The sequence below is a fragment of the Cibotium barometz genome, chromosome 13, assembly GCF_041138505.1.
Source record: "Cibotium barometz isolate CiBa-2024 chromosome 13, ASM4113850v1, whole genome shotgun sequence".
NCBI lineage: Eukaryota > Viridiplantae > Streptophyta > Polypodiopsida > Cyatheales > Cibotiaceae > Cibotium > Cibotium barometz.
Window position 1 is genome coordinate 56,161,972 of NC_141058.1, and position 26,187 is coordinate 56,188,158.

General features: G+C 40.6%; 1 pseudogene; it reads left to right on the forward strand.

Annotated features, from left to right (window-relative positions):
* Positions 1-2,276: 2,276 nt before the first annotated feature.
* Positions 2,277-4,430, forward strand: LOC147632875 (aldehyde oxidase GLOX pseudogene; annotated as a pseudogene).
* Positions 4,431-26,187: the final 21,757 nt, after the last annotated feature.

Genomic DNA, 26,187 nt, shown 5'->3' on the forward strand with positions numbered 1-26,187 from the left:
CCTCCTATTTTTTTGTATGAAAACTAGGTCAATAAAAACATGTTATGCCTCCCATTTTTTTTGTATGAAAACTGGGTCTATGAAAACATGTAGTGCCTCCCATTTTCCCTTGGACAACTTGCTTCCATGTGAGGTGTGTCAAGGCCAAAATCAAGAAGGAAACCTTGATTGAGTGAATTCTATCAAGAAGGTGGAGAAGTTAAATATTGAATTTCTTAATTTATATTAGGTATATTTTATGAGATTTTGTACATTTTTATCATACATTTATTTGTGTTTAGTCTATATTTGTTAAAAATATATCTAAAATCAATTATAATTAAAAATAAATAAATAATATTTAAAACGTTTAAAGAGATATGAAATTTCGTAAAGAAAAGTTATAAATTTAGTAAAAATTTCATAGAAAGGAAATATAAAATAAACTTAATCATCATAGAATTTTTGAAAGGTATAGACATTAACAAGTTAAAATAATTTATAAGTATTTTAACATTTTAAAATTATATATATATATATATATATATATATATGTATGTATGTATGTATGTATGTATGTATGTATGTATGTATGTATGTATATATATATATATATATATATATATATGTGTGTGTGTGTGTGTGTGTGTGTGTGTGTACGTATTAGGTTATTTTTTGGAGGAAAAAATAATATTTTATACAAAAATTTCATACGAAAGAGATTTTGGGTAATTCGTTGCTCAAATTTAATTCAAATAATTTGCTCAAGCTGTTTTTAAAATAATTTTGCAACATAAACGGGAAGCATATTTTTGTATTTATGTTTGTTTGGTTGTAACTCACATATTACTTTAGCTAATGACTATTTGTTATATTGGTGAAAGAAGAATCTAGAATACGATCAAAAAGGTGTATATGAGTTGTATGGATAGAGACACATCATTTATGAAGGAAAAGTAGAAAGAATATGTAATCTAGAAAGGATTTCATAAGGAACTAGAAAAAAGTAACTTGCTTCGTACTAATTGAGCTAAATATAGCCTCCTTACTGTCCATTAAGCTAAATATTATTAATATAGTTATATTTCTTAATTAATCGTATGTCTAATCATAATGTTTGATCCTTCTTTGATCTAGGTTTTAATTATTATAACATGAGCCATCATTTTGCTACCCCCTCTATCCTAAATCTAGGGGCAGCAGCATGTTTCTCACCACCATGAAAAAATTCATTAGAATTATGGTAGCACTAGAAGAAAGACTTGTGCAAAAACAACATGTGACTAATATGAGACAATGTGTGCACAACATTGAGGGTGTACAACATTGATTTTAGGGGTACTTGGTTAGGACACTACACCTTCCACATGGGTGCAATTAAATGAGAGAGAGAGAGAGAGAGAGAGAGAGAGAGGCTAGGATGTATGTGGCTCTTTGTAGCATCCTTAAACATAAACTTGCCCAAGCTCTAATAGATAAGGGTGGTCCTTCCATGTTCACCCATCTCTTCTAAGTCCTAGGCGATTAATCACCTATGTATAGTAACATGGTAGTAAAGGGGTCAATTTAGTGCCACCCTATTAATTTTTAGTGGAAGTCTTTGATTTACTATTTTCTTGCTACCATTTATCTTGTAAATTAATTAACAAACACATAAATTCTAAAAAAAAAGCAAAAAAATTTGAAACAAGTCATCCAAGTATTTTGTTACCAAGGAAGGGTGTAGAAAAGAGCTACTCTTGTTATGGATTTAATACCAATCCCATATTGACACATAAGACGGAGTGTGACTATAACTATATTGGAGTGAATACATTAAATATTTAATACTTTTCTTAGGAAGACTCCGTGTCCATGAGAATAGTGGGCGGGGCAGATCCCCCCAAGTTGACCCAACGTCTACGTGAAGGATTGGTAACTTGTTTCAGCTATCATCGTTGGAATATGTAATTGATATGCAATGAGACAATGTACGCGTGCAGCACGACATTGATTGGGGGTACATAGCCAACACTTGTGAAGGGACATTTTCATTGAGAGTACATACATAGTCAGCCAGCCACCAGCAGCAGCAGCATGTGTGTGTGTGTGTGGGGTTCTGTTGAATTAGAGGAGGGAAGGGTGAAGAAAAAAAAAGGAGCTCAACATTTTGTGTGAGAATTCGTGAGCGTGCGCCCCGAACAAAGTTAAACAAGTCAATCATTGAATACTGCCGGAGGGCCGCTGATCACGCTTCATCGCCATATGCAGCTCATGTACTTACTGAGTGTCTATACAAATACAATATGCTCATTCACTCCTGCGAGAGCGGAATAACACTCCATTTTCTCTCTCTCTCTCTCGCTCTCTTTCACATACGGTGCCATTTTAATTCCATGCAATAGCTAGCCAGCACAGCGGGTGAGCAGCTTGTTGCCATGGCATTTTGCTCCAATATTCAACCTAAAGTCCAATGAATTATTGATGCTATTTTGGCTCTAAACTACATAGCTACCCTCCGATTTGCTATTTTAAGTATTCATTTTCCATATCTAGTATTTGGCTTGAAGCCTACACGTCTAGCTCGGCTCAATTAGTAAACCCTCGCTCCTTTTACAGTCGCTCAAAAACTCTCTTAGTCATGCACTAGCAAGTTATTATTATTATTATTATTTATTTTTGGGGTCGTGTCTACCAAGTGCTATGGCAGCATAGGTAGCTTAGCATCTGGAAGCTTATTGCCATACCATTCTGCCATATATAATAAATAGCTATGGTTAACTATTATTGTCTGCTTGTTTTAAGTAGTTTTCTTCTGCTTAATGGCCAGCTTCACTTAGCCAACACCCAAACCGTCACCCCAGGTAGTTGGCACCTTCTAGTGCAGAACGCAGGAATTTCGGCCATGCACATGATGCTTACACATCAAAATACGGTGATCATGTTTGATCGCACTGATTATGGCGCCTCCCAGCTTATGCTACCCAACGCAACGTGCCGGGACGACCCCAAGGATTTGGCCCTCAAGAGGGACTGCTACGCCCACTCAATCGAATACCATATCGACAGCAACTCCTTCCGTCCGCTGGAGGTTCTGACCGACACCTGGTGCTCTTCCGGTGCCTTTCTCGCCGACGGAACGCTCGTCTCCACCGGCGGCTTCAACGACGGCGCTGAGTCCGTTCGACACTTCGTCCCCTGCTCCAATGCCGCCTGTGATTGGAATGAGTCCTTCCCCAAAATGGTCGCGGCACGGTGGTATGCCTCCAGCCAGATCCTGCCGGACGGCAGCATTATCGTAGTCGGCGGCCGTCGCTCCTTCAGCTACGAGTTCGTTCCGTCCAAAGGCGGCGCAGCTATACCCTTCAGTTTCCTGTGGCAGACCAACGTGCCCAACGTGGAAAACAATCTTTACCCTTTCTTGCACCTCTCCTCCGACGGAAACTTGTTCATCTTCGCCAATAAGCAATCGGTTCTGCTGGATTTCAAGAACAACAAGATACTCAAAACCTTTCCGGTCTTGCCTGGAGGTGGACGGAACTATCCGTCGTCGGGTTCTTCCGTTATGCTGCCGCTGTCTGCTTCCGACAATTTCCGCAAAGTGGAGATAATGATTTGTGGCGGAGCTCCCGACGGAAGCTTCTTGCAGGTGGGGAAAGGATTACACGCTACAGCGCTCCAGACGTGCGGCAGGATGGTTATAACCGATGCAAATCCGAGCTGGGCAATGGAAATAATGCCGTCGCCCAGTGTGATGGGCGATATGCTGATTCTGCCCAACGGAGAGGTACTAATCATCAACGGAGCGCGCAGTGGGACTGCCGGATGGGGCAGCGCCGCCAATCCAAACTTCTCTCCAGTTCTGTACAGTCCCAATTCAGCTGCGGGAATTCGTTTCCATCAGCTAGCCTCCACTACAATACCACGTCTATACCACTCTACGGCAAACGTGCTGCCAGACGGCAGAGTTCTGGTGGGAGGGAGCAACCCGAACATCGGTTACAGATTCTCTGGCGTGCCGTTTCCGACAGAGCTGAGGCTGGAAGCCTACAGCCCTTACTATCTCGATGCCGCCTATTCATTGCAGCGCCCACGCATAACCTATATTTCTAAACTCTCCGTCAGCTATGGCTCCTCTTTTACGGTGAATTTTGCCCTTGGTTCAACTCCGTCCAACGTTCAATACCGTTTATACGCACCCCCATTCACCACCCACACATACTCCATGAACCAACGGCAGCTCATTCTTGCTGCTTCATCTCTCCAAAGAGTGGCTGCTTGCTACTCTTCCGTCGTTACGATCCCCCATTCCGTCTCTGCTCCGGCAGGCTACTACCTGCTGTTTGTTGTTAACGCCGGTATTCCAAGCCCTGGCGTTTGGCTTAGAATAGGCTGACTTCCACTATTGAAAATCGCCCCTACCTTAATCAGTTTTTTTCAAGTATATAGTCATACTCTGCAATCTGTTTTCATTAATCCCAATGGAATTTCTTATGCAAGAATGTAAACCTCAGTATTTAATGTTAATTTTATTTAAAAAAATGTATAACTTCCCCGTCATCTCTCTGTGTCGCAGTGATCACAGTCCTCATATTCGTCAACTTTGCAAAGCTTACGACCATATTTGCAGTACTCATTACTACCATATTTGCAGGACTCATTAGACAACGTCACACTCCCTCTCTCTTGCTCTTAGCATCACATCTCTCTGATTAGGGCACTGGCCCACGTTCAAAACAAAATCTCAAAGCTCCTGAAAAAATATCTAGGTGGTTAAGTGAGGCGGTGAGAAGCTCCTACGCTTACAAAGTGTACGTTTCTACCCTTAGCGCTACTAAGGTCGCGCGTCCCCTTGGTTTTGTTAATTAATTAATATTGTGAAAAAAAAACAATGGTGGTACCTATTCGGATTGTACTGTGTGGACCTATCTATACCAAAGCATTTACCAGAGTGTGGGTGTCGGCCTCATGACAGGAGTCGAGTTTGTGCACGGTTTAGCTTTTTTCCAACACCTTCCAACCTCCTTTGCCGACGTCCTCCCCACTCCAGAGAACGAGGTTTATAAGGTTTAAAAACAAATTCTATAGATATAACGTTTTATAAGGTTTAAAAACAAATTCTTTTTTTTAAAACAATATTAGCTAAAAAAAACAAAGTACACCAATAAGTCATTTACATTAGAAACTTTCTCAATTCAGTCCTAAACTTCTCACACTTCACTTCATTTAAAAGTTTACAAAGCAATGCCCATCTCTCCTCCTCCACAAGAAAGCTAGATTGCTCTCCCAAGATGGTAACCCAACATAATGCATGCCTCCATCATTCCTTAGTGGTACACACCCTTGGGGTTTTCTTTTCCAAAATGTCCCCTTTCTTTGACCATATTTTCATTGTGGGCCTAGTCCTCATAGGGCAAAATGCTACATTTCCTTGAAGTTTGTGCCATATATTTATACACGACCTGTGTTTACAAATCTCGCTTTTTTGTAACCCATCAACGAAATCCACGTCTTAACAAGCTCTGAAATCAATTTGTTGAAACAAAACAATGCTTGCATCAATGTTCACAAATCAAACTTTGCATCAAAATTCAACATACTATTGAGAATCTGACTACACAAATCTATGGTATACTATGTTTACAAGAACAATTGTATCCTCCCAAAGAAAGACCATTCCTTAGGTCTTGTAAACTCTTGAGAGAGATGTGTCCACCCATATGAAAATGTAGCTATATCATACACACACACACACACACACACACACACACACACACACACACACACACACACACACACACACAGTTATTCATTTAACATCATGCACATACATTAATTGCATGTTTACAATAAAGTATGTACTTGTATTACCCTGTAATGACATCTGTTTACCATCGAGAAAGATTGCCTATTTGCAGGCCTGATCAAAGGTGGAGGTGTCCTTAACCAACAGGTGGTCACGTGAAGCCTTGGATTGTGCAAGCCCAAGAGAAAATGGTCCATTAATTGCTTATCTCTCATTTTGTTCCTCTCTTCGTCGCAACATGAATCAAGGTACTTAAGTGATGTAGTCACGTAATGTTTCCTTAGGTTTTTGTTCCAATTGGAAGCTGGATGACGAGGCTCCATTTGGGCTCGTAGGGTGCAAATCCAAGAATGAAGTCCTCTCTCATTGCTTTGAAAGCACCTTTGTGCCGAGGGTCCAAAGATTGGAACCATTGCACGGCCTCGCCTTCAAGGTTGAGTCGTCCAAGGAGATGGACTTTGATTACATCGTCGAAAATTTCAAATGCCTAAGACATTTGTTTGAATACCTTGATGTGGAATACGGGTCTCCAACTCCATGGAATTTTGGTAAAAGTTTGAAAATTTTCTGCCACATAGGTTTTGTATGTGATGTTTGTGGGTGCAAGTGTTGTGACACTCCCTTTCTCCTAGAGCTTATACTAAGCTTGGAATGGCAAGCTGTGGCGCAAGGGGAGGTGGTACAAGGGTGGGGGTGGGAATATATCCGTGGTGGATAGAGAAGAGGGTACGTGAATGTGCTTGGGGCATCTATCCACGCCGAGGTACATGTATGGAGGGGCCCCACTAGATGAGGGCTCTTCAGAATGCAATAGAATTGAGTGTTGAGTGTGCAATCTCTCTCTCTCACACACTTATGGAGTTCTTAGTGTGGTTTAATCCACCTTAATTATGTTGCTTAATCTATGTCTATCACACCATGATCAATCCCATTGTAGGATTGTTTAACATGGTATCAGAGCTTGGGTGGGCTCTTGGTCATGGTGATTATTCATGTATAGATTTCTTGGTTATGTGTTTATTTGATTAAGCATTATTTTTAGTTTATTATAAAAATAAAAATAAATTATGCACACTCATATTATCATTTGGATTTGCATTTGTGAGGATTTGAGAGAGATTTGAAGCTACTATTCTCAAGTTTGAGAGGAGATTTGCAACAAGGAGGTTGCATATAAGCTGTCCAAGAGAGTTGCAAATGGGAGTTTTGCAACATGAAAAGCCTGCTCATCATCATGGAAGCTAAAAGTGGAGATTTCAGTAAGTATGAAGACTATGAAATCTTCAGTGTTGTCAAACAAGGAAACTGTCCAAGGAGACAATGGTATCTCAAGATATGGTATGGTTACAAGTTCCATTTCAATTTATTGGTTGCAAATGCTATTTTGGTGCTCATCTTGGTTGGACACATGGAGAGTGCTTCAATGGGAGGCATTATTGCTACATGAAATTTGATGGAATATGCTCAAGGTGGTTTAGCATGAAGTTGGGTGCTTTCATGTGGAAAAGAGCACATTTAGGTGCACAAATGGCTGTGTATCTAAATTTATTGGTTGGCAAATGCTATTTTGGTGCTCATCTTGGTTGGGCACATGGAGAGTGCTTCAATGGGAGGCACTATTGCTACATGAAATTTGATGGAATATGCTCAAGGTGGTTTAGCATGAAGTTGGGTGCTTTCATGTGGAAGAGAGCGCATTTAGGTGCACAAATGGCTGTGCATTGGAAGCTTGGAAAAAGAGAGTGGAGACTCTCTAATCAACATTGGTGAAGGTCATAGTGGCCTTAAGAGCCTTGGTACAAAGGCAACCAACAACCATGGAACAGCTTAATGAAGCATTGAAAAGCCTCAATAGATGGAGAAAGTAGAAAATGGCAAAGAAGATAAATGATAGGTGACCAAGGAGACATCGATTTGGCCAAGTAAGTGGGCACCAAAGTGTTGAGATATCGAGCTCAACTAGTGCTATGGCAGACATTGATAACCCGCCTGGGTGATAGCTTTTGCATCTACACGACTAACATGGTTGGTGAGATTACATGGGTGATATGCGGCCAGTGGGATGACAGGTTGTGTGACAGCCATTTTGGATTACTAGAGACTGGCATAGTTATAGCGCCAACTCATTTAGTCGGGTTCACATTCTGGATCGATCTTTGTATATTGTAGTAGTTGAGAACTAACCCATATAGTGTGTACTCTTATCTTTATGTTACGTTGGTTGAGTAGAGAAGAAGAAGATAGAAGAAAATTCAGCTATCCATCTCTCTCTTGTGTCCGTCTTGCTCTCTCTTGTGTGTGTGTGTGTGTGTGTGTGTTTGCTTTCTAGGGTTTGAAGCTCTCCCTCTCCCCCCCACATTCTCTTTATGGTATCAGATCCTGGTTCATGTGAGAGCTAAGGAGGCAAGAAAAAGCAAGGAAGCAAGCAGTACTACACGGGTAAGAGCACCATCATCTCTTTCCCCTTCTTGGTTTAGGTACAACACCCCCTCAGTATAGGTCTGGGAGTTACACATCTCCGATTGAGGAGCTATCTTCATGGGAGTGGAGCTACATTATACTGACCTATTAGGAAAATTTTTTTGACCAAATTCGCATTTCGGGCACATTATACGGGCCTCGTTTTGTCACTGCAGGGTAATTTTGACAGTTTCTAAAAGTTTTGGTGCAGAACTGTTTTTGCTTGAAATCTGGTTATTACAGTGCAGCAGTGCATTTTGGAAGTGCACATGTATTGTTGATATTGGGTGTATGTACATGTACTCTGGTCACATTTGGCAACACACAGGTTGTGTTGAAGTACCACTGCCAGTTACAGGAGATACTGTTGTATTACAGGTTGCATATAGAAGTTGTCTATTTGCAGGTTATTTGATTGTTGTAGGAAAACATGTCTGACGGAATTAATCAGATTGTTAGTGAGAAGCTGTATAGGAATAACTTCCATGCTTGGAAGTTCACAATGACCAATTTCCTAATGGGTAAAGGATTTTGGGATTATGTAGAAGGAGACAATAAGAAACCTCCAGAGATATCTGAGGAGAATGCCACTCCTGTAGATATAAAGGCATTCAAGGATTGGAATCAAGGTGCAAGAAAAGTCATGTACTGGCTTTCAATTAGTGTCACAGACACTATGATAGGACACATACAGGATGCAAACACTCCAGCAGTTGCATGGCAGAATTTGGTTCAGATGTTCCAGACTAACACCAAGGTAAGGAAGTTGCAGTTAAAGCAAGAGTTGCATACTGTGGAAAAGAAAAGCATGTCCATCAATGAATATGCCTTAAAGATCTAGGGCATTGTTGAATATCCATTGGGTTTATCAATGAATATGCCTTAAAGGTCAAGGGCATTATTGAATATCCATTGGGTCTATCAATGTATCAGTGGAGGATGATAATTTGTGAGTGTCTGTCTAAATGGGCTTGGCAAAGAGTACAAGCCATTCAAGACCTCCATTGCAGTTAGGGAGAATATTCCCAACTTTTGGGACTTGATATCTATGTTGATCATAGAAGAAAAGGCTTTAGGTGAGGATTCTTCTTCACAAACAAAAAACACGTTGGAACAGACCTTCTACTCTAATCAGGTAGAGGCAAAGGTAGAGGCCGTGGTCGAGGCCAAGGTGGTGGCCAACAAGGAAATCAGAATTCGGACAACAACAATCCAATGATTCACAGCAGCAATCATACACAGGTGAAAGAGGCAGGGGTAGCCAAAGATGCCAAGGTGGTTGGCAAAGAAATCAAAATGCAAATAGCATAGAGTGCTATTACTGTGGCAAACCAGGTCACACAGAAAAGGCTTGCTACAAAAAGCAGAATGACATTAAAAGTGGGAAGATACAACAAGGCAACTATGCATCATCTAGCAAACACAAAGGTGATGAAAGAAGTGAGCAGTTATTTGTGATGCAGCACATGCTTAGTTCCATAACAGGGGATGTGTCAGGATTTTAAGATATATAGTATGTGGATTCCGGCACCTCTAACCACATGACCAGTCATGCTGAGTGGTTTAGAGATATGCAAAAAATGAAAAAACTAGGTTATGTAGAAACAGGTGATGGTACTGCGTATCCCATTGCGCATGGGAAAGTGCCACTGTTTATGAAAGATGGCAAAATGAAGTACTTTGCTTATGTACCTCATGTTCCTAATATTACAAAGAACCTGGTTTCTGTGGACAGATGGTTGAACAAGGTCTGCAAGTGAGGTTTAATCCTCAAGGATGTTTTGTGGATAGGGGGAGTGTTGAGATATCGAGCTCAACTAGTGCTATGGCGGCGAACATTGATGACCCGACTGGGTGATAGCTTTCGCATCTACACCACTGGCATGGTTGGTGAGATTATGGGTGATATGCGGCCAGTGGGATGACACGCTATGTGACAACCATTTTGGATTAATAGAGACTGGCATAGTTATAGCGCCAGCTCATTTAGTCTTCATATTATGGACCGACCTTTGTATGTTGTAGTAGTTGAGTACTGACCCATATAGTGTGTACTCTTATCTTTATGTTATGTTGGTTGAGTAGAGAAGAAGAAGATAGAAGAAAATTCAGCTATCCATCTCTCTCTTGTGTCGTGCTCTCTCTTGTGTGTGTGTGTGTTTTCTTACTAGGGTTTGAATCTCTCCCTCTCCCCCACATTCTCTTTACAAAGGGTGTGGTGCCACACAAGAAAGGATTGTGTACATCATTTGTTCGTAGAAGCTCTATAGCAACCGTGTAGTAGTGTGACTGTGTTAACTGTAGCAACCGTGTAGTAGTGTGACTGTGTTAACTGTAGCAACCGTGTAGTAGTGTGACTGTGTTAACTGCATTGGGCCGATATAAATTGACCCCAAAGGGTAGTAGCGAGAGCGTGGGAGTAAGGTGTTTCAAAGAAACCAGAGTCTGAGGTGCTGTAAGGGCACCAACAAAGTAAAGAAGAAGTGCATGCCACAGTTAAGTAAAAGGCCTTGAGCAAAAGCAACACTAGTATGTGCAATGTGTGGAGCAGGCAGACTTCACACAATAGAAAGCGCCACATAACACGACTCAACTCACTATGTTTTAGAAGCGCAGAAGAAGAGAAGACAAGAGTCAGTGGAAACAAAAGCATAGCACAATAAAAAAACTAGCTATGGCAGAGGAGGCAACACAATAAAAAAACTAGCTATGGCAGAGGAGGTAGCACAGTAGAGGCGGCACACCATCGCTTAGAAAAGGATCAAGAAAGAAAATAGTAGGCAAGGTGAACACACTCACGATAGTAGAGAGAGGCGAAAACAGTCAACCTTGGTGGCGATGGCTAAGACGATTAGGATCAGGGGGTTTGCTGCCTGCTGTGCTGAAGGTGAAAAAGAAGAAGAGCAAGATTCTTGCAATTTGGCCACTTCACGACTAGGGAGAAGCGATAATGTTTTTTTTAATTATTATTTTCATTATTTGGAAGTGGTTGGTTAAAACCCTAAGAGATAAAGGATTGGAAATTTGGATGGTGTATATAAATCCAAGCTTAAGCCCCATTCACATGCCAAGGTCTAACCATATTGAAAATTCTCTCCTTCTATGCACTATTTACACGGGCTCATATTTTTGATGAAGGTATACATGTTTTTGTACATGTAACTTTTCACTCCCTCCATCGCTTTGTAATAACGAGCAAGTATTGACTTCTGTAAAATTCATGGTGTTTTTTTTAACTACATTGGATGGGTGCCTTGCCCTTGCTTACATGCATGAAAAGGATTGTACTCTCTAACCCATATTTTATCAGGGTTCGTTGCCTAGCTTTGGCCAAAATGTTTTGTAATTGGATTTTCATCCACCAATGTATGATGATGGGTAGTTGTACCCGAGCATGCATGCTCAAAACGAGGAATTTTTTCAATTCACCCACATTGGTATGAGGGTTGACTTGCCCGAGCTCACCAAGAAGCTCAAAATGGTTGTTGTGTTGTGTGCATGAGCGATGTATGTGTGAGGTGCATGCGCATAGGTTGGTTCCCACCTGAACTTCTATATTCAAATCGGACTCAGTGGTTCCACTGTAGCGAGTCGGCTCAAAATGGACTTGGTGTCTAAGATGGTAGACACGCGCTTTGATGGACACTCTAATGTATCATTGAGGGGGAGTGTTGAGAGGTAGCGACTGCGGTTGTGCAATGCTACATTCATAGGTGATGGGTGAGTGAGAACACCTCGCTTAAGTCATATGTTTATTTGTAACATCAACCCCAAAGGGGATTCCCAGCAATCTAACAATTTGTCCCTTTTGAACCGCCTCACACACCCATCTTTGCATATCAAAATCATTGTCTTCTGTCATCAAGATTATCATTCTGGATTTCTGAATATTACATCTGGAGCTAGATGCAACTACAAATTCCTATATAATGCATTGCCAAAGAAAGTATTACACTGTTATTCTCAGCTTCCAAGAACAACGGAGAATCATCAGCAAACCACTGTATAACTAATTGCTCACTGTATCTTAGCTTTAACTCAGTGATATTCCTAGCTCTACAGGCATTCTCAAGTGACACCACTCACCAAGGGGTGAGAGGAGGCAATAGCAAATAGGAGGGGAGCCAGGGGAAAACCTTGTCTAACAGATCTATTAACCTCAAACCCTCTAACTACTCTCCCATTTAGTAAAACATTAGAGTGCCCTACCCAAGATAAGGTATATATACGTGTTGCCATTTTGTTCCCAAATCCAAACCTCTCCATAACTCTTGCTCTACAAAAGACCAATGAACCCTATCATAAGCCTTTTCCAAATCCAGTTTTGCAACATGATACATTTTTGTTGAGTTTTGAGGGCAATATCTCTTCCTAGCATGGTTGCAAAAATATTATCATATTTGTTCTACCCTAATGAACCCATGCTGCTTCTTAGAAATAACTTCTTGTAACATAGGAGTGATTCTGAGGGCAATCACCTTGGCCAGAATCTTATAAACCATAGTCAAAAGAGTAATAGGTCTCCAATGTCCAAATCTGTTACATGTAGTTTGCTTTGGGATTAGCTTCATAAGGCCTTCTTTGAAGTCCTTATCCATGTTGCTAGAATTGAAGGCTTTTCTGCATACTTCCCCAACAATATCCTTCAAGGATGGCTAGAAGGCAATGAAGAATTCTACAGAAAGACCATCCCACCCACCAAGAGCTTTGTCCCTTCCCAATTTCAAGAGAGCAACCCAGCATTCCTCAACATCATCAACATACCTTTCTAACCATCTAGCCTTATCTGGGTCCATACAATGATTGATTAGTCCTACCAGTCTATCTTCTGCTTGAAACCTCCTCTAAGAACAGTCCTCTTTCAAACTTAGGGTAGAGCCCAAGAAATCTACCCATTTTCTAGCCATTAATTCCATGTTATCCAAAGGTTGTCCATTCTCATCCAAAATATTTCCAACCACTTCTCTACTATTCCTCCCTTTAACAAGCTTAAACAGACAACTCTCCGGTTTCATTTTATTATTGAAGGATTTCCATTTAGCCCAATTTCCCTCCTCTCTAGCACATCTATCATCGTCATATTTTAATCCATACTGACACTCAAAGTACAGATTGGTCTCCTCTGTAGTGAGTTTCCCAGTCTGTCTTTTAATTTGTAATCTCTCTAGTTGTGTTGCCCACTTCTTTCTTTCACTCCTCCTTTCCTCATCTCTCAACTTGCATACAACCCTAATAATCCCTTGCATATCATTGGCAAACTACCTCCATGCACCATCTGACACACCTCTCCTTTTCAGCCTCCCAATAGCCTCCTTTGTAAACTCAACAAATAGGGCATTCCAAGAAGAAGATTATTGACTCTCAACTTCCTTGTGGGAAATTGATAAAGTTCCAGATCCTCCCCTTCAGTGGTAGCCCAGCACCATTTCAAGGGCACATGATAAAAAATAGAGGTACTGGAGTCAATGGATACACTCAGAGTGTGAGGGACCGATGTGAGGCTTGTTGACTAAAAAAGACTATCAATTCTGGAAGATGATGAGATATACTGCAAACTAAAGTACGTGTGCTGTGAGGGTTATCTCTCTAGTCACCTAGGTTCCAACTATCTACCAGTCATAGATCCCCTCTTAATTCCACCCATTTTCTTTTTTCCTTACCCATAAGAATAGTGCTTCCCCCACACCTATCCACAAAGTCTTTCAACCATATTGAAGTCACCCAAAAGAATGCAGGGGACTTGAATATTCAGGTTGGCAATCCAATTCCACATCTCACTCCTGATCTTATGGTTGTGAGCTCCATAAACATTAATGAGCTAGATTCTTTCCCCCCTCACCAAAATTTCTACTACAAGAATCCTACCATTAGGGTGATAAGCTATGATACTGGGATTGAGATCATTCCTTAGGTCATAACACCACTATACTCGGAGTTTACTCCCCCATACATTATCATCCAATCTTTGAACCTATCCCTCCTAAGGATATTTCCAAAAAGATTATGCTCTTGAATGGCCATAAACCGATGGCCATAACCGAATATCCCCTTTGCTTAACTAACCCCCAAAAAGAAGCGTTCTTTTTTTAATCTTTTATCCCTTTTATGTTCCACGTTCACCCTGAGAATTCTATTGATTTATTCATGGCAGAGTATTTCTGGGACCATATTAACCTCCTCCCCTTCCCTTAGTACTGCATCTTCTTTCTGTATCCCCTTTCAAGCCTCTTCCACTAGATGATCAAATCTTTGCTCCGAAGAAGGGCCACTATCACCCTCCCTCAGGGGACTGCACAGATTGGAATACATTAAGGGACTCAAGCTGCCTTGGGATTTATTGTCTTTTCCTTCTACCCCCTGATTGGAATGACTCAAATTTTAGACCCAAATCTAAAATACCCAAATCTCCTAAGTACACTTCAACTGATTTCAGCATATCTCTGTGGTGGTATTCCACAAGATGCAAACACTATTGGCTTGTCTCTACCACCCATCTCATCATTTGGAAGAAGCAGCACCGACCCCAGAGAATAAGCAATATCCCGCAGATCCGGCCTAAGCAAGGGAGGTACAATCTCAACCCACATTTTGAAGGCTCTTGTTAACATAAAAAAGAGGGTCAAACAAAAATACATGCACCACAACGACTGTCCTAAGAAGAGGGGACCTTTCGCAAAAAAAAGATCTATCAACAGAATGACCTTTAACAAACAACACATTAAAAAAACCTTTGCCTAAGTAGAAGACTTTGGAAACCACCTTATCATGCAATACATCTTCCTGAAGCCATCTACCTACCTCCACCTTAGTAGGCGGCCTTCCTGGACAGAAAACAATAACACTACACATGGAGAAAGCCCCACCTGATTCCTGACCAGAATCTTCAAACATACCTTGTAAGATTCCTCCCTCCATCTTTTGAGGTGTAAAAGTGTAAGAACCTCCCCTTCTGTTCTTGTAATTATTCCCCTCTCTGAAATAGAAGAAAGATCTTGTTTTATCCTATTTTGGCCTAGAGAGAGGTAATTCAAAATTGAGATATCTTTGGATATAAAAATTCTCCTAGTGTATCCAAGTGTTGGGATGAGATAAATCCAAAGAATAAAAGAAAATACCAAAAAATGAGTAAATGCTCACATAAGATGAAGAGTTGATTGAGTACAAGGTTTATTAGTAAAAATTAAGAGATATTACTAAAAAATGAGATATTTTGGAGAAATGATGCATTTTTGATACCTTGGTAATAAGGAGAGGGGAACCTTTGAGGTAGGTGCCTTTTTCACATGTGTGGAAGGGTTTTTAAATTCAAAAAATTGTGATATTTTTATCTCTCCTCTCTCCTGGATAAAACCAAATAAAAAAGGGAGCCAAACTGGTCAAAATCTTATCCAAATTGAGTCAAACTGAACCTAGAAAAGTCTAGAACCAAGTTGGACTTGGTTAGTAACCTCCCTCACTTATAAATAGACCCTCATTCTTTTGTATTTTCATATTGGAGCTATACCATGTGAGTATTATATTAAAATAATCATATTTTCTATTATCCCTTAAATTTTCCTCTCTTTGGGAGCTTGGAGCTTCTCTCTCTCTACAACAATTCTTGGAGTTGCTCTCTTCTTGGTGGACCAATTGATTGGTTGGGAGATTCACTGCTAACAAAGAATCAAGCCAAACTTGGAGGTAAAATTGATTTATATATATATATATTTTTTAAATTATCTTAATAACTTTCTTCTTCTCAACCCCTCTCAAGCTTGAGAAGCTTTCTAAATGATTGTTTTAATTCAAATCAAGCTTTCCTTAAAAGTCTTAATGTTTAATTAAGAGAAAGTTAATCTTTATGCTTATTTATAATGCTTTCTTTAAGTAAATCTTTCTCTCTAAAAGAATAGCCATCTTTATGGCTAAATCCCTTGAAAAAGGATGCTTCTCAATGATAGTCTCTTAATTCAAAGCTAAAGATTAAGAAAATGATATTTTCATGATTTTGTGCTATTAAAATAATGGTCAATTCTTTTAGATTGTTTATGAGTAGTTAAAAACTACTTTAATTCATTCTAAATGAGAAATGGATTATCCTATCAATTTGGAAAAAGAGGAATGTTAAAATTAGCTTAATCTAGTGGGATAATCATAGTTATGTTTATAATTATGGTTATAATTATGATTTAAATTCATAGTTTGATTTTAATTATAAAAGAGGAACTACTATCATATTTTCATTACAAGCTTTTACTCTCTTAGGAAAAATTGAGAATTATCAGTAATAGCAGAGCAAAGCTATAGCAAAATTTTTAGAAAATAATATATATCTTATTTTTATGCATAATGATAAAAGAGGACTTCCTACCATATTCTATGATTGGACATCCTATGCAAAAAGAATGATTTTCATCATATTCATTGAAATAAATTTTTAGTATTTATGCATAAATATTTAATTAAAAAAAGAGAAATTTTTGGTAAATTTATTTTTATGCAAAAAGAGGAATTCCCATAATATTTGAGATCCAAGTAATTAAATGGTAAAAGATAAATTTTTGGCATATTTCAAATTATGAGTATTTATCAAAAGTGAAATTTTGAGTATTATTAATTTTATTGGGAAATATGGGTAGAATTGATTTTTGTAAATCCCATGAATCTTTTACTAAAAAAGAAGAACATTGAATATATCTTACTTGAGAAATTTGAGAAAGAATATGAAAATATCCATCGAGAAAACTTGGATAATTCTTATTCAGAAAAGAGAATCTGGAATCCTTGGGAGGATGAGGATCCAATGAGTAAACGGAAGCTTAGAATTGATTCTCATTAATGAAGCTTAAGGAATGAAAATACAATACTTAAATGCTCTTTCTGATTTTTTACTATTTAATTCGGATAAGGTTTATTTTTCCTTTTTAAACCTTCAACAACACTGTGATACGTAGATTTAATGGGATCGAGAAAAAGTACCTTTAACTAGGCCAAGCAATTGGCAGAAACTTACAAAAGTCCTATCAGTATCAAAAGTAGAAAACGGTACTAAAAGTGGATGTGATAAAATGTGATCTGGATATGAATGAATGTAAATGGATGCGATGTGATTAGATAAGATGTGAATGTGATAAGAGGAGATGTAAATGTGATGTGATAAGATGTGAATGTGATGTGATAAGATGTGAATGAGATGTGAGTGGATGTGGATGAGATGTGATGTAAATGGACGTGGATGTGAATGTGAGGAGATTTGGATGAGATGTAAATGAATGTGGATGTGAATGTGATGAGATGTGATGATACGTGAAAGGATGTGATGTGATGTGATGTAAATGGATGAGAATGAGATGTGATGTGATAGATGTGCATGCGAATGAATGGATGGATATGATGTGATGTAAATGGATGAGAATGAGAGGTGATGTGATAGATGTGCATGCGAATGAATGGATGGATGTGATGTGATGTAAATGGATGAGAATGAGATGTGATGTGTGCATGCGAATGAATGGATGTGATGTGTGCATGCGAATGAATGGATGGATGTGAATGTGAATGAATGAATGGATGCGGATGAATGTGATGAGCTGGATGAATGTGATACATGGATAGATGTGGATGTGATGTAATGTGGATGGAATAAATGAGATGTGATATGGATAGATGTGGATGTGATGTAATGTGGATGGAATGAATGTGATGTGATGTGGATGGATACGAACGAGATGTGATAAGATGAGGATGGATGTGATGAGATGTGGGATGTGAATGGGTGTGATGGATGGGAATGGATGTGATGAGATGGGAATGGATGTGATGAGATATGAGTGGATGTGGTAAGATATGAGTGGATGTGGTAAGATGTGGTGAGATGTGAATGTGATGTGGATTTGGTTAGATATGAATGGATGAGATATGATGTGGATAGATGAGATGTGATGTGGTGTGGACTTGGGTAGATGTGAATGGATGTAAAGTGATGTAAATAGATGTGAATGTGATGTGATGATATGTGGATGTGATGTGGATCTGCATGAATGAAGACGATGGGAATACATATGACTGGATGTGGAATAAGCAATGTGAATTGATGTAGAAGAATGTGGAATAACGAGAAATGATGTGGAACAATGTGGAAAGATGAATGTTCGTTAGAAACTGTATTTATAAAACTTGTTTTTAAATGACTGTTTTATGTCAAGAATGCTGGGGAAGCATTTTGACCATCTTGTGAATGAGGTCGTGGAGACCTAAGTGATAAAGTTGCAACAGCTGATGACAGAGAGTCAATGGAGGATGTCTCGCGTAGCCAAGGTCTTGACGAGCCTCGGTTTGATTTAAATGGTGAGCTTCTGATACGGTGGATGAGGGACCAAGGAAGCGGCCTATGAGTGAAGCACTAGGTGACCTGCGAAGGAGCCTAGAGGGTGCTAACCATACGGTGCTCAGGCTCTGGGTCGCTAGAAGATACCCACGCGTGTCGAGGAAGAAAGTGGAAGAAGGAGTCAGAGTTGTTTTCTGAACTCGGGCATGGATTTGGTTAATTGGTCTTGCTGGTCCTCAACGGATGAGTTCGTGGCTCTTTTATATGGATCTGTTGGTTGATCTTGCTGATCTTCAATGGAGAGCCCATCTGGATTTTCTTATGTGATTATATTTTCAGGTACTATGAGCTAGGAACTATTGAAAAGGCCCCTGAGTGAACAGGTAGTGAACATTCTGGTTGCCAATGATGCTATAGGTACACCGATGAAGGAATGATTGGAAATTAGAATTCAAGCTAGATATTTGTAGGATTATGATCAGTGATACTATGGTTTCATTAAAAGATTATTTTAAAGACAGCTGAATCTGTGAAACAGGCAATCTCATATTGGGTGTGTAAGTGGTGTGACTATCTTGAAGTTTGCTTGAAGCACCGGCTAGGGGGCCTGGGAACTCTTTTCTCTAGTACCTGAGACAAAACATAACCAAATTCCTAAATGGATCCTATCACTACAGTGGTTGGGCGGTTGGCTAACCCATGGGATTGGCTGGACTGATGGATCCCTAAAATGAGACTCAATTCTGCTAAGTTACGATAGTTGAAGTAAATCTTGGATAGTCCTTGTTCTATGAAAACAAATCAACAGCTGTGCCTCTTAATGAAGTAAAAAGCGTTGGTCTATATGATCCAAGTACAGTTAAGGCTCTTGACTACGTTAGAATAGATTTTTCTCAGTAGAATCGCCCGTGCTTTCTGGGCGAGGGAAGTTTTTTTCCGGGTTCGGTCTTGAAAGAACCGAGGGATTAGTCTCTTGTCCGGATATCCATGGGTAAGGCCCCGATTGGGAGACTCTGCCCTGCGCAAGAAGTGCTACTTCCGCTGCTAGCACCCTAGAATTTGTTGCACGGAGGGAGCAGGGATCTTTCATACCTTCTTTTCTTTCGTCTGAGCACACAATCTCTCATTCATCCAATCAGGGACATTTTTTTTCCTCACGCACTCGCCCCACCATTCTCATCTCGAAGCCACTTCATCTCTCCTATGATGTCGACTTCCCAATCTCTCCATTTGCTCGGCGATTCTACTACCCCTTGATGCCACAAAGTGGCCATCCTAGACATGCAGCCACCCTCTCGTCGACGTACGGTTGTATGCGATCAGCACGTGTGAAGTAAAAGTTGTAATACCCCGCTAACTCACTTGTTCCTACACGTGGTAATATCTACTCTCTCGTTGTTGTAAAAACATATTCTAATGCAATGTTCATTTGTATAATGAACATGCTTGATTTTTGATGGGCAACCACCCTTGCCTTTCAAAATTGACAAGTTTGGTGAAGTTAGTCTGATTGGGAGTTACCACCAGTACCACAAGTTATTGGCAGCCTGGCATGTGGAATTTTTTACCATTTTGAATTTCCCCCTTCCAAGTTTCATTCTTCTTTGCTTGCAAATTCCAGATTTTCATTTCCACGCTTACAGTTTTCTAAGCTTTAGCCTTTGAATCTCTTCTTCAAACTTCCTAGATTACGCAGTATAACACTATAGTGTAATCCTTAGCCTTGTAGTATACCCTCAGCCCCCAGGCTATTGTTTCTAGAAACTTGAAAGGCTATATCCATTTATAAGTGTGGAAATCTAGATCTTGGAGTTAGAGCCTGGGAGATTTCAGAGATTGAAGATGGTTGCAGCATGTTGCTCAAAGCCAGCATTGCTCATGACTCACGAGTCACAAAGGAATAATGACAAGGCTTAAGAACCTTGAGGTAAGAAATTTATGTTAAATGGGTGTGTGAGAAAGAGACTAGAGACGGGAGCAGCCTGTAGCTCCCGTAAGAGATTTTAAATCCAGCTAGCTTCTCCTACAACCCCACGCATATTGGCTACGTGTAACAGCTATATGGCCCAATCCCATGGAGGACGACTAGTCCCAAGGTTTCTCTTGTTACTAAGACCATACGCAACCTCTCTCTTTAATTAGTGTCTAACTAGCGGGGGCCAGCAGCACTGCTCTCTTGATCCCTTGCTCTAGCTGCTGAGTCTTTAGATAGTAATTTGCTATGCTAGTTTGCAATGCTGGTCTAGTCTTCTCTAAAATGATGCATTGGAGCTTGTGCTTAATTGCCAGGTTGAAGATAGTGGAAACAGCCAGGGTGGCATGGAGGAACCATTGTGACACCAACCGTCAGGAGAAATACTCAGTCCTGGAACGGCCTTAAAACCTATTTAAGGAAGAGATTTTGTCCCACTAGATTTTTGGAAACCAAAATGAATGAATTCTTAGAGCTGAAGCAGGGGAGCAAAACCATCAAGGAATATATCACTAGGCCTTCGCTCTTCTACTTAAATACTCACCACCTCTATATGAAGAGCAACTCATGGCCAGATTCATTCGGGGAATGAACGAACCCTTGGACACACTGGTCAAAAATGCCAAGCCAGTGTCCATAACTGAAGCTATCAGAATGGTGGTGGACTTTGCCAAAGCCTTCATCGTAAAAGTCCCGCCAAAGCCATCTCCCTCATCCTTCAACAGATTTCAGACTTCGGGAAGTTCTTTCAACTTTTTGCCTCTCCAAAGAGACACCAAGGTCCTAACCAGAATGTGGAGACGGGAAGCTTCAGAAATGAAGGAAGACCTTTCCCCCGAAGTACATTCTCAGGAACTCTGTCTCCAGAATGCAAAGGGAAGAGCTTGGAAGCGAGAACAGATGCTTCGGATGTCAGGGACTTGGGCACTAGCTCAAGGATTGCCCATCTCCTTCTGTGGGCCAAGGAAGCCAGGGTCCCAGAGTTTCGAGATAGACTCCTTCATAGCAGTCCAATTAGGGTCCCCCCCACGCCAGAATCAGGGTAACCCAAGGAGAGTGCCAGCTCAGCCTGTAGCCTCCAAACTCCCTCCCAGAATTGGAATAACCAAAGAGAGAGAGTTCCACCTCAGACTGCAGCAGCCAGAGCAGTCACCATAGCTGAGGAAGTGGAGGAAGAGAAAGGACAGATCTATGCAGCAATTGAGCATCAGGGGAATAACCATCAATTCTCAGTCCTCCAGACTCCAGCAGAGTACCAGGGTAAGCAATTCAAGCTTTTGATTTCTGGAGCCGAGCTACTCTATGTACATATTGAAACTTTTATATAAATAAAGAAATATTTTCAGGAGAAAAATTTCCTACTGTATAAGTGATTGTTTATGGACAAATTGGTAAAGAAAAATCTGTTATCGGACATATGTCATAGATCTCCAATAAGATCATTTGTCTTGTTTATGAAATTGTTTTCCAAATCTCTTAAGTCTTAGGATCTCGTGGACGATATCAAGAATAAAAACTTAATAATATATCATTTTTTTGGCAGAATCATGAGACGAGAAAACCGTGGCCGTCAGCCAGACCCTCTCTCTGAAGATGATGAGCTTGACCCTGACATTCGCAAGGCTCTTCATAGAACTCAGCCCCAGGACCCGTCAAAGGAGAAGGGGAGAACTTGGGCGAGGCTATGGAGAAATGGGTGGAAGCCATGGAAGAATATTTTGACGTCACCGGCTACAATGAGTGAAGCAAAATGGCTCCTACCAGGTTGAAGATAGTGGAAACAGCCAGGGTGGCATGGAGGAACCATTGTGACACCAACCGGCTGGAGAAATACTCAGTCCTAGAACGGCCTTAAAACCTATTTAAGGAAGAGATTTTGTCCCCCTAGATTTTTGGAAACCAAAATGAACGAATTCTTAGAGCTGAAGCAGGGAAAGCAAAACCATCGAGGAATGTCACTAGGCCTTCGCTCTTCTACTTAAATATTCACTACCTCTAGATGAAGAGCAACTCATGGCCAGATTCATTCGGGGAATAACAAACCCTTGGACACACTGGTCAAAAATGCCAAGCTAGTGTCCATAGCTAAAGCTGTCAAAATGGCGAAGGACTTTGCCAAAGCCTTCATCGTAAAAGTCCTGCCAAAGCCATCTCCCTCATCCTTCAATAGATTTCAGACTTTGCAAAGTTCTTCCAACTTTCTGCCTCCAAAGAGACACCAAGGTCCTAACCAGAATGTGGAGACGGGAAGCTTCAGAAATGAAGGAAGACCTTTTCCTCGAAGTACATTCTCAGGAACTCTGGCTCTCTCCAGAATGCAAAGGGAAGAGCTTGGAAGCGAGAACAAATGCTTCGGATGTGAGGGACTTGGGCACCATCTCCTTTTGTGGGCCAAGGAAGCCAGGGTCCCAGAGTTCCGAGATAGACTCCTTCATAGCAGTCCAATCAAGGTCCCCCCTGTGCCAGAATCAGGGTAACCCAAGAGGAGTGCCAGCTCAGCCTGCAGCCTCCATGCAAAGCAGCCTCCAAACTCCCTCATAGAATTAGAATAGCCAAAGAGAGAGAGTTCCACCTCAGACTGCACAGCAGCCAGAGCAGTCACCATAGCTGAGGAAGTGGAGGAAGAGAAAGGACAGATCTATGCAGCAATTGAGCATCAGGGGAATAATCGTCAATTCTCAGTCCTCCAGACTCCAGTAGAGTACCAGGGTAAGCAATTCAAGCTTTTGATTGATTCAGGCAGTACTCATTCTTTTATTTCCCCAGGATGTCTGCATAAATTAGTCCTAAATCAAAAATCAGGGAAACCTATGCAAGTGGAATTAGCCCAGTGGGAAGATTCTTTTCACTCACCTTGAGAGACTGACCTTATTCAGTTTAGCCTAGATGGGAATGTAATAGAGTGCCAGTTTAGAGTCCTACCCCTGGGAATATATGATGGAATCCTTGGAATGGATTGGCTCCAAAAAGAATCAAGCTGACATTCATTGTCACAAAGGAACCATCTCTTTCCTTGACCTTCTTGGGAATAAAGTTCAAGGAATTGGAATTTTCGGATTCCCAGTGCTACAATTAGTCAAGGCTTCCAAATTATTAAAAGGGCTCAGAAAGAGACAAGCTGTGTATGTTGTTAAAATGCATTCGGTAGACATAAAATGCAAGGCTAAAGAACCAGAGTGGTTATGTGAGTATGCAGATGTATTTCCTAAAGAGCTGACTGAGATGCCTCCGTCTCGTGAAGTAGATCATAAAATCGAATTAACCCTCGAAGCTCAGCCACCAGTAGCCCCGTCTGCATACAAAATGCCAGTCCTTGAAGCCATAGAACTTAAGGAACAGTTAAGATAACTGTTAGAATAGGGATTCGTCAGACCCAGTGTCTCACCTTGGGGTGCGCCCATTCTCTTTCAAAAGAAGAAAGATGGAACGTTAAGACTCTGTATTGACTACAAAGAGGACTGAATCAATTAACAATTAGGAATAAGTATCCTATTCCTAGGATTGATGAACTTAAGGATCGGTTAAGTGGAACCCAAATGTTCACAATGGCCAGAACCCAAGTTAGTAAAGGAAGTCATAGGATTCCTAGGGTTAACCGGATGGTATGGGATCTTTTTACCTAGGTATGCTCAGATAGCGTCCCCTTTGACTAACCTTCTCAAGAAAAGTACACTTTTTCAGTGGACTGCAATGTGTCAGAGTGCCTTTGACAAGCTAAAGAGAGCCTTAGTAACCAACCCTGTTATTAAATTGCCAGATTTTACCAAACCCTTTGAGGTAGTTACTGATGCCAGTGGATTTGCCTTAGGCGGTGCTCTAATGTAGGAAGGTCATGCAGTGGCCTATGAATCCAGAAAACTCAAAACACATGAGAGAAATTATGCCGTCCATTACTTGGAGTTACTCTCAGTAGTGTATGCTCTGAAGTTGTGGAGACATTATCTTTTGGGACAAAGGTTCACCTTGATGAGCAGATCATCAAAGTTTGAAGTGGATCTTCACCCAAAGGGATCTCAACATGTGTCAAAGGAGATGGATGCAGACCTTGCAGGAATTTGATTTTGAAATAAAGTATCGACCGAGGAAAGAAAATGTGGTTGCAGATGCGCTCAGCAGAAAAGCCTCCTTGCTTACAATAATAGTGGTGTCGAATCCATTGATCAATGAAGCAAAGGAGAAAATCGTGCAGGACAAATTCGTTGCCCCTATTGCTACCCTTCTGATGCAGGAAAGCAAGACTCCTCAGGAAATGAGTCGAGTTTTTGGGTACAAATTGAATGAAGGATGCATGTATTATAATAATCGGCTATGTATCCCCAATAATGAGGGAATAAAGGGAAGAATTATGAGAAGCCCAGGATAGCTTGATAGCTGGACATCCAGGGTTTTTAAAAACCCTGGATGAGGGAATAAAGGGAAGAATTATGAGAGAAGCCCACGATAGCTTAATAGCTGGATATCCAGGGTTTATAAAAATCTATATGTCTGTGAAGAAGAGCTTCTTTTGGCCAGGACTCAAAAAGGATGTACTTTGATCATGTGCAGAAATGCTTGATGTGCCAAAGAGTCAAGGCAGAGAGAGTCAAGATGCCAGGGAAACTGCAGGCTCTAGACATTCCACAGATGAAGTGGGAATGCATCAGTATGGACTTTGTCACTGGATTACCTTCAGTGCAATCAGGTTACAACTCCATTTTCGTGGTAGTTGACAGGCTGACCAAAGTTTCCCATCTAATTCCAGTGAAAGAAACATACTCTATAGTGGATCTTGCCAGAGTTTTCCTTAAGGAGATCTTCAGATTGCATGGTTTACCCAAGAGGATAGTAAGTGATCGAGATCCCAAATTCACATTGAAATTATGGACTGCGTTCTTTGAAGCAGTAGGAACTTTCTTGGATCTGAGCACAGCCTATCACCCTGAAACAGATGGCCAGACAGAAAGGGTGAATCAAGTAATTGAAGATATCCTTCGGTCATGCTATGTAGCAGGGAACCCAAGAAGTGGTTAAGTCATCTGCATTTGGTCGAATTCGCTTACAATGCCTCTTATCATCGAAGCATTGGGATGAGTCCTTTCAAAGCTTTGTATGGACAACATTCCTTACACCATTCACTTGGTATGATCTATTGAGAGATCAGAGTCGAAATGTCCAGACAAATGCTTAACGACATGGACCAGCAGATGCAATCAATCCGTAAAGATATAAAGGCAGCCTAAGACAGACAAAAACATTATGCAAATAAAAAGAGATATATGATGGCTATGGCCCAGTACCACCATCTTATGCATCTCTCGAGATAGCTCCCTTGGCAGTAAGTGATGGCTATGGCCCAGTACCGCCGTCTTATGCGTCTCTCGAGAGGAGATTTTGATTTCTGGAGCCGAGCTACTCTATGTACATATTGAAACTTTTATATAAATAAAGAAATGTTTTTTGGAGAAAAATTCCCTGCTGTATAAGTGATTGTTTATGGAAGAACTGATAAAGAAAAATGTGTTATCTGACATATGTCATAGATCTCCAATAAGATCATTTGTCTTGTTTAAGAAATTATTTTCCAAACCTCTTGTCTTAGGATCTCGTGGACAATATCAAAATTAAAAATTTAATAATATGTCATTTTTGGCAGAATCATGAGACGAGAAAACCATGGCCGTCAGCTAGACCCTCTCTCTGAAGATG